The 9,560-nt window shown below is 47.0% G+C and overlaps 1 non-coding gene across 1 annotated transcript; it reads left to right on the top strand.

Annotated features, from left to right (window-relative positions):
* The first annotated feature begins 446 nt into the window (after positions 1 to 446).
* On the top strand, positions 447 to 553 carry LOC123387081. Its single transcript, XR_006601444.1, has one exon. It is a non-coding gene; the product is annotated as a U6 spliceosomal RNA (small nuclear RNA).
* Positions 554 to 9,560: the final 9,007 nt, after the last annotated feature.

Genomic DNA, 9,560 nt, shown 5'->3' with positions numbered 1-9,560 from the left:
AACCTTTGGGGTGAGTTCTCTTGCACTGAAAACCCTTGGGCCTAGGACTTGCATTAGTGAAACTGTGAGGTCAGTAGAGAATGTGTCAGGGGGCATTCAAAGAGATAACCAGAGATGCTAAAACAAACAAACAAAAACCAAAACAAACAAACAAACAAACAAAAAGAGGTCCTAACCACACCCTCCACCACCCCCCACTGCGCCTTCAGGACCACGCCCCCCTGCTGGGTCCACGCCACAGGGCCCAACCGTGGCAAATAAAATTCGGTGCTGTCCTACCTGGATGAATTGAAATCAAATACTTTGAAGATGGATCTAGATGTGTTATTTAAAATTTCCACCAACGATTATGATGAAAACAAGTTAGAGAACCACTGATATCCATTACCCCAATAAACTCTCTTAGCCACACTGTAAACTAATTTGGACAATGTAAAATACATAGCATGCTCGCTTTGGCAGCACATATACTAAAACTGGAACCATACAGAGAAGATTAGCATAGTCCCTGCACAAGGATCACATGCAAATTCGTGAAGCGTTCCATATTACAAAAAAAAAACAAAAAAAAAAAAAACAAAACACAAGTAAAATACACAGCAATAACAGGTTGACAAAATCCAGTTCCTCATCTCCAGTCAAATATTTTCCCTGACTATGCAATAAGTAGTTACCTCTCAATTCTAAATTATCAACTTTGCTGATGATAATCCGGGAGGAGACAGCAGAGCACTGGGGGCCCCTCTGCTATCACGGTTGTTGGGGGATGGGGCAGTGCGCGGAGGCAGAGGCCGCATTCTTAAAGGAAAGGCATTCCGAATCCCCAGATTTTGTTTCAAAAGGCAGTGTCGTTATTCTGCTATTATCTACACCCAAAAACTTTAGAATTATCTTTCTGATAAAAAGAAACCTTTTTCTTTTCTGACGAAAAGTTCTACTTTTCATGCAATATCTGTGTCTCTCCATTCTTGTTCACTCTTTCTTTCCCACACTCATCCCTTGTCTTTCTCAGTGCCACCACCTAAACCAAGGCCCTTATCACTCCTTTCTAAATTACTAGAATTCATAACGAGCCTCGCTGGCCCAGAGTCCTCTCTCTTCCAATCATCTTGCTCAGTCCAAATAAATCTCTCTAAAATAAGTTTCCACCATTTCACTGCTGTATTCCCAAATTTTTCCTGGTTCCTGTTGCCTAAAAGGCCCAAATCCCTTGCCCCTCCACAAGTTAGCCAAAAATTACTTTTCCAAATCTATCTCCACCTTTCTAGTCAAACGACTCAGGGCTGCTTGGCTGCGCGGAGCCGGTTTTCAGCAACCACCGCGCCTCCTGAGAAGGGCCGCGTTCTGCAATCGGGCGGTCGAGCCGGCAGATCCCTGTTCCGCCCTCACGTGCCGGGTAAGTGTGGGGACGTTGTTCACCCCACGCTACTCGGCTTCACCTTCCCCACAGGCGAGTAACAACACTGCTTTCCTCAGGTCACTGTGAGGACTAACGAGGGAATGAGTAAAACGATGCAAAGAGGACGGTGGGCCTTTTCCGTGTTTGCTGGACTCAGGTGGTGATCGTTGCTAGCAATAATCTAGAACACATGAGAGCTTTGCTTAACTATGTCCCGCCTTGTAGTCGACCCTGTTCCCACTCCTTCCAGGACCGGCTACCAGACTGTGGTCTCGGGGTCGCAGACCCACCCCTCTGGGTCTGGCTGGGGGCCCGCGGCTGAGGCTGCAGACCGATTCGGCTCGGCCCGCTGCTCCTCCGCGGCTCGTCCAGCAGGAGGCGCTACGGGGAGACCGCAAGGCCTTTCCTCCCGCCGGACGTTCCTGTGGGAGGTAATTCCCGCGACCATTCTTCAGCGGCCGCAGCTTGGCAGTTTGCTGTTCTCCCCGCACCCCCGAACCAGCCTCACTGTGGCTCGAAGAGGCACGAGCGTCACCTGGACAGGACCCCCTGGACGGGCTCTGGGCTCCAACCTTTTCTCTTTGTTCCTCTACCCTCTATGGGCAGTTGCTGATTCCTGTTCCTCCTGCCCCGAAATCCCTCAGAGTGTCCTTATGACCTCCAGAACTTGGTGACTAAATCTTCCTATTAAATCGTCTCTGTTAACGTAACTGGGATGGCGAGCGTTTCCCGGTGGGCCCCTGGCTGGTACCTCCCCAACACTTCCCCGCTCCAAGCTGCCTCTACACCGCATTGCCAGAAGGCCTCCAGGGCCACCCCAGGCCATGAACTCCCAAGATCCCCAGACTCACCACGGAGGAGAGATGGGAAGCCCTTGGAAGTAAATTTCCGATCTGACTTTCTTGTCTGGCCACCGAGAAGCTGAGGTCCAAAGGCTAAAGGCAGGCCCTCCACCTGGTTCTCTCGCCTGCTCTCCGGGACAGAGGGCCCGCAGGTGCCATTCGCTGGGCCTTCCATCACGGGAGACCCCGCAGCCTCTTCCCAACTACCGCCCTGGCCTATCATTTAACTGAGACGCTGTAACTTGGCTTTAGGCCGCTGTAGAAGGAGCCCTCCTGTGTGAGTCACCGGGCTCCACAGAGTATTTAGCTGTGTCAGACACTGTATGGACACGTGGGCGCGGAGGGAGGATTCCAGAAAGGTCAGTGAATGAACTGTTTAATGCCAACCTTTGCACGTAAGTGATGGCTATAGCTCTCATGTGTTCTAGATTATTGCTAGCAACGATCACCACCTGAGTCCAGCAAACGCGGAAAAGCCTTGCAGCCTTCACGGGCGCTGGAAGGTTTGCTTCTTTTCTGCAGCAGAACAGACGCTCTAATGGGATTTGATGAGAAGGCACAGCCTACTAATTAGATAGAAGTTCACAGTTTAATCAGGTGATGTTTCCTCACTGATGGAATCTAATCCTAAAAGTTATAAATAAATCTTGGATAGGACAAAGCATTTTAAAGTACAGTTTTCTAATTTTTTTTCATAAATTTGGCTGAATAAAATAACCTTCAGTTACACATAGAGGATAGTCATTGCAGTCCAGACAGTGACCGACCCAGTGAGATTTTTTTCCAGCAGCTTCTGGGGCAGCGCAAGGCTGTGACATCCTGCACGAGGCTCTCAGGGAGTGTGACCTGATCGTTGCCATGGTCCACACCTTCTAGCCATGCTTTCCCTGCCCTGTCTCAACTTCTCTTCCAAAGAGGGTAGGCTCTGCCTTGGGGTCCATCTGTGGAGAGGAGTGGTGGCAACAGGCGGCAGCTGAGCGATGACAAAGAGGGGCGGAAGTGTGCCGAGGAAGAGGGTATCTCTCCCCAAGCAAGGCAATTGAGGATCAATTAGTTTAAACAACTTTGGCCTGTGCTAATTTCTTTATATTTATTTAGAAAATTCTATTGGAAATTAATTTGGGGCTCATATTAGCCAGACAATTAATTTCTTTCTCTGCTTATTTTTGTTTTTGAATTTTTGCCAACCTTAGGATTTAGGGATAAAGTGTGCAGCTGGGCAGAAAAGTGTTCGGGGGAAATATTTAGGACAAACATATATTAAACACATTGTGTACTAGATGCTGAGAGCCTAGGGCAGTGCTTCCAGACTGTGCTGTGTGTTGGGGTTACCTGGGCAACTAGAAAAAGCCACACACCCTGATGCCTGGGTTGCGCTCCATACCAATGCCGTCAGGATGTCTGAGTAAATCAATAGTTTTGAAAGATTCCCAAAGTGATTTCAATGCACAGTGAAGATTGGGAACAACTGGTCTAGCAAAAAGAGACTGGGCTTTGGGGTAAAGCAGCCCCGGGCTCAGGTTCTCATTTTTCCACTTTCCAGTTGTGTGACCTCAGGAAGAAATGCAACACATTTGAGCCCCCGTTTCTTCCTTGGCCAAGGGCACTACTAATACCACATCGAAGAGCTGTGGTAAATATTAAATGACAGGACAAGAACAAAGAACACATGTTACTCAATAAACAGATGTTGTTGAAGAATTCACCGACAGAAATAAAACTAACTCATTATACTGCAAGGTATAGTCAACTAAGTGCAGGAAGTAACCCCCTAAGGGAAACGGGAGCAGCAACTACTGTCCAGGGAGGAGCAAAGAAGGTTTCACAGAAAAGATGGCGGTTAACCTAAGTTTTGACTCTTGGGACGATTCGGGTTGGCAGAAAACAAAGAGAAATATCTTCCAGACAAAAGGAAGACCGCGTGGAGCCATGGGGTAAAGAAAAGCTGGTCTGGGGAACGACAGGGAGGCCCATGTGGCAGGAGCAAGGGGCACAGACCATGTGGTGGGAAACATGCCAACGAGACAATGGGGGCTTCACAACTGCCCTTTAAAGGAGTCCGAGCCTTCCCCTGTACATAGTGAGGAACCAGAACTATCTCCAAGGCAGAAATGGGATGGTTAAATCTCTGTTTTTCAGGTTGAAAAGAGAGGAGTTCAGAAGGAGATGAACCAGGAAGGTGGTAATGGCAGTTGAGCAAGGCGAGGAAGGGAAGCCCAGAATTCCAGAACGAACATGAACTGCACAGCCACCTGGCAGCGTGAGCTGTTGATGAACTGTGGGAAGTCACCCTCCAAGGTTTCTATGTACATGGCTGGTTGTTGGTGTCATGTACACAAGATGGGTGACTTGTAGGGTAAAGACTCAGAGTTCAGTGGGAGCCAAGTTTGAAGTGAGATGTCCCACTGGCAGTTGGAAATGTAGGTCGGGAGCTCAGAAGAGATGGGGTGGAGTCAAAGTGGGTGGGGAAAGTGACCAGCGTGTGGGTGAAGCTGTGGGAGAGAATGACATGGTGCCAGGAGGGAAGCAAAGCAAGAAGGTCTTCCAGGACCGAGATGAGAACTTTGGGAGAGGCCCACATTTAAAGAGTGACAAAGGAAAACTTGGGTCAGAGAGTCTCAAGGAGAATATGGAGAAAGAGTGTCATGAAGGCCAAAAGAGGAGACTTCCCGGGGTTTTGTGGTCAAATTGGAATTAAGAAATCAGGCAGTCATTGTTTTCCTTTGAAAAAGGAGGTTCTGTCGGGGCAGAATTTGGAGGCTTGAAAAAAGTGTTGAGTAGAGACTCTAAAGAAGGAGGTGAGAAGATAGCGAATGGTAGCTTCAGGGAGAAGTGAGATTGAAGAGGTTGGTTTCTACAGAAATAGTTCACCATTCATTTAAACCAATGAGAAGGAAAGAGAGGAAAAACGGGTGTGGTCCTATCCTGGAGGGGACTGGAGCATGGCGAGTGAGTGCCTGAGGAGGAGGACTGGGACCAAGAAGACATACTGACCAGGAGTTAGCGTAGAATTAATAAAATATTTTAAAATGGCATTTAAGGGGTAGCTGAGATGAGAAATGGAGAGGGAGAGAGAGGAATGGTGGAAGAGAATGGCACACTGAGTGAAAGGGGGCTGCGCATCGAGAGCAGGTGTTGGGGGTAAGCAAGACAGACAAGGTGAGCGCAGTGGCGTCTGCCGGGATGAGAGACACTGTTCCTGGAAGAGCTGCAGAGGCCAAGCTTTGGGTCCTGGCTGAGTGGGGAGGAAACAGAAGGGAGCTGGGAGCTTGTGAGATTCAGGAAGAGTTAAGACAGAGGCTCTGATGAATCCTGAGAGAAGGCTTATTGGGAGAAATGAAAGGAAAATAATGGAGCCCATGAGATGGTCTTCATTAGAGGAGAATGAAGACACCCAGGCTTTGGAAGTGAGATAGGTATAAGGGATGAGTCTGTGGTGTGGCTTCGGGAGTGGAGTTCAAAAGTCAAAACAAAAGGAAATTGTGACTGGGAAAGTACTTCCTCAGCTGTAAGATACATACCGTTTTTTATGTGTTGTTTTCATTATTGGGGGAATGGATAGGGTAAGGAATGTAGGGATAACCGAGTACATGAATCGCCCATGTGGGTGTGGGAGCTGCCCCGGAGAATGGCAAGGGAAGAAGGAAAGAGAAGAGAACTTTTGACATTTACTAGGAACCTAGAAAAGTGTCTGGTTATGAGTGGATGACAGGGAAGAGGATAGTACATCCTCCAGCTAGACATGGACCTAAAAAGAAAGACAGTTTGTTTTTAAAAGTGTTGCAGAAACCTCTGGGAAGCAGCACTGTGGGGTGAGAGGGACACTGACCCTTCTCCCAGGGCATGGGAGAAAGTCTTCCCCAGCTAGCAACTAAAGGCAATGCAGCCATCAAGAATGTTCAAGAAAGCATCTTTTGATGGCAACCAACAGAAACCCACTCAAAACAGCACAAAAATGGGCAGCTTATTCTAAGAATATAGAGATCTGACAGAATCCCTGAAGAGGAAGCAACATGCAGCTGGGCTTTGAAGGAACTGATGTTGATTTCTAGAAAGATAGTGGAGACCAAGATAGCTTACTCTCTCTCCTTTTCATTCATGTGGTGGCCTCTCTTATTCTCTCTGTAGTTCAGCTTCCTCTTCCTCTTTCTTAGTCTCTTTCCTCACTTGTTAAAATTTCACATGGCCCCACACAACTGCTGACTCCAGCCCCTCATCATGACCTAACCCTCCCCTCAGCCTGTCTCTCCCTCTCTCCCCTAGTTCAGTGGGAGAAAGCAACTAAGCCCTCTCCCCAGCATGTCAAGGGCCTCTTGCTGTCCTCTGGATTAGTTGTCCAGAGGTCAGGTGTCTCCCCTTCTGGGTAGCTACATAGGGTTCAAGTCCACTCAGGAGGTACTGGAATAAAGGACAGAAGTGTTGGTCACTTATAGCTCAAGACTTCACTAAATCAAGGGATGGAGGAAGTGTGGAAAGTAATGCTTATAAAGTCCACAGCCAAAAGGACCTAGAAGAAGTTTGGGAGGGGACAGAGAGCCGAAGGAGGGGGATGGAAGTATCTGAGTGGTTACATCTTGGTTGTCATGGCAGGTCAAGGAGGCAGGAGCTGGGACACAGACTGGAAGGCCAGTGGGCCATGTGTGTGAGTGAGGCTGGCCTGGGTCAGCACGCAGCTTCCATTCACAAACTTGAGGGAACCAGCTGGCCCCCACCCCATGGGCTAGTTGGGCTGGAAGTCCTCAGGCTGAGCAGAAACTAGGATGGCTGTGTTTGTCAGGCCTTTCACATTTTCCCTCTTAGAGGAGAAAGGATGTCAGGTAAGAGTGTATGATAACAACCCTCAAAATTTGAAGTTTAGGAAATCAATCCTGGGCAAAGCTGAACCAAAGCAGAATAAGAAGGCAATTGTCCTCACAGGGTAAAAGGGGAAGTCAGCCATTGGGGCTTGGGAATGACTCACACACATTCAGATGTTTAAGCTCACTGAGGTCATGTATCCAGAAGTCCATGCCGAGTCAAGTTTCTCCAACCATGACCAGTGGGCTGTCCAGCACGTCTGCCAACAGCAGGCCAGCCTTTCTCAGGACACGGAGCTGCCTTCCTGTGGCTGCTTGTTCCCCAGAGTTAGTGCTTCCAAATATCAACAGAGAAACAGCATGGGCCCTGTGGAGGCGGAGCAAGGGGAGGGAGGGAGCCACGCGCTGGTGGGAAAGCCACGGCATGTGGAAGGAATGAGGAGAGAAGCAGCAGAGAGAAACTGTCACAACAACAGTCTGGAAAATGCACACCAGCAAATACACTCGTTCTCAAAACACATGCTATTTTCCACTAAAAGGAACCCAGAGCTCCTTTTAGGGGCAAAAAAGAGTACAAAACAAGCTTTGAATGTCTTGTTATGCCAGAAAGGAAGGAAGTGACCAAAGAATGATGGGGACATGTCAAAAAGACATGTCTCTGCCAGACCGCAGAGCCAAATGTGGCACCATTTGGACAGCCAAAGAAATAGTGATCATCATCGATTATGACTTATTGATAAAATAGGAATTCCTCAGTCCTTTAGATACAAAAAACCCACTAATAAATTGAAAGTTGATGACGAATAGGATATTTACATACTGTCAAAGTCCTCCCCACAAAATACATATTAACGCCTTCATCAAGCGGTCGACATCTTCATTGCCAGTAATTGTACAAATGGAAAATATATGTTTCCCAGTACAGTGAGAAGAACACAGCCTTACTTTGGAGTGATCCTGGGCAATCCAATCATGAGGGAATAGCAGCCAAGTCCAAACTGAAGGACATTCTACCAAATAACTGGCCCTTAATCTTACAAAATGTTAAGGATTTGGAACTCAAAGAAAGTCTGCAGATCTGTCTCAGACTGAAGAAAACTAAAGGGACAACTAAATGCTGTGTATGATTCTGAAGTAGAGCTTTAAACTATTAAAAAAATATATATTAGGACAATTGGAGGACCTTGAATGCATTCTTGGTGTGGAGAGTGATGTACTGGGTCAAGGTCAGTTTTCTGGTTTTGATAGTCGCACTGTGGGTATGGAGAGGAAGATCCCTGTGTGTAGGGAAGGACCCTGAAGTATTTGAGCCTGAGGGGGCTTCATGGCAGCAACTAAATCTCAAAAAAGGGCTTTTGGACGAAACTTCCAACTTTTCTGTCAATTTTTGTTTCGAAAGCTTACCATAAAAAATCAGTCTTTTGTGTTTTTAAAAAAGGCGCTTTGTTTTAGAGTATGCAGTGGGTTGAATGGGGGCCCCCAGCAAGGTATATCCGCATCCTAGAGCCTGTAGGCTTGATCTTATTGAGAAAAAGAGTCTTTGCAGATGCAGCTAAGGATCTTGAATGACAGCATCCTGGATTATCCGAGTGGGTCCTAAATCCAACAACGAGCATCCTTACAAGAGACACGCAGGAGAAGACACACAGAGGAGAGGCCATGTAAAGATGGAGGCACATATTGGAGCAATGTGGCCACAAGCCAAGGTACACCTAGAGCCACTTTCCCACAAATGGTTAAAGGTGTGCAAGGATTTTTCCCTAGAACCTCGAGAAAGAGCATAGCCCCGCCGACACCTTGATTTCAGACTTCTCCAGAACCAGAGAAAATTCATTTCTATTGTTTTAAACCACCCAGTTGGCAGTAATTTGTTACCAGCCCTAGGAAATGAATTCAGAATACTTTTCTCCTTTTATTTTGTTGGAAATAGAAAACTAGATAAAGACTGAAAGTAAGATGTGTTTTGGATGTCTTTACCAATTTAGACTACAAAAGCCAAATGGAGGACATTCACCCTCTCTGTGGGGAATGCTGTGCTTATGAGAAAAATGACTTTCCAGATCACACCACCACCAAATGCTGCATCTGACATTCACCATGGACACATTGGGTGGTAAAGTTCTAGCTTATTGGGATTCTTGCTAAGGCAGTGGTTTTCAACCAGCAGTAGTATTGGCCCCCAGAGGACATGTGACAATTTCCTCACACATTTTTGGTTGTCCCAATTGTGGTTTGGGGGTTACTATTGGCATCTGGTGGGTAGAGGCTGGGGATGTGGCTAAATATTTTATAAAGCACAGGACAGTCCCTCACCACAAAGAATTATCTGGCCCATAATGTCAATAGCAATGAGGTTAAGAAACCCTGTTCAAAGGGAACAACTTCCTTCTTTGTTCTACAAAGAATACCCATACTCTCTATCAGGGTAAGAACAGGAGAAGGAAGGAGGAGACATTCCACAAATCCTTCTGGACTGTTTTTTTCATTGTGGTAAGAAAAGATAACATGAAATCTACTCTCTTG

The sequence above is a fragment of the Mustela putorius genome, unplaced genomic scaffold (genome assembly GCF_011764305.1).
Source record: "Mustela putorius furo isolate JIRA1106 unplaced genomic scaffold, ASM1176430v1.1 tig00003845_pilon_pilon_pilon, whole genome shotgun sequence".
NCBI lineage: Eukaryota > Metazoa > Chordata > Mammalia > Carnivora > Mustelidae > Mustela > Mustela putorius.
This window is presented reverse-complemented; position numbering and strand designations above follow the sequence as displayed.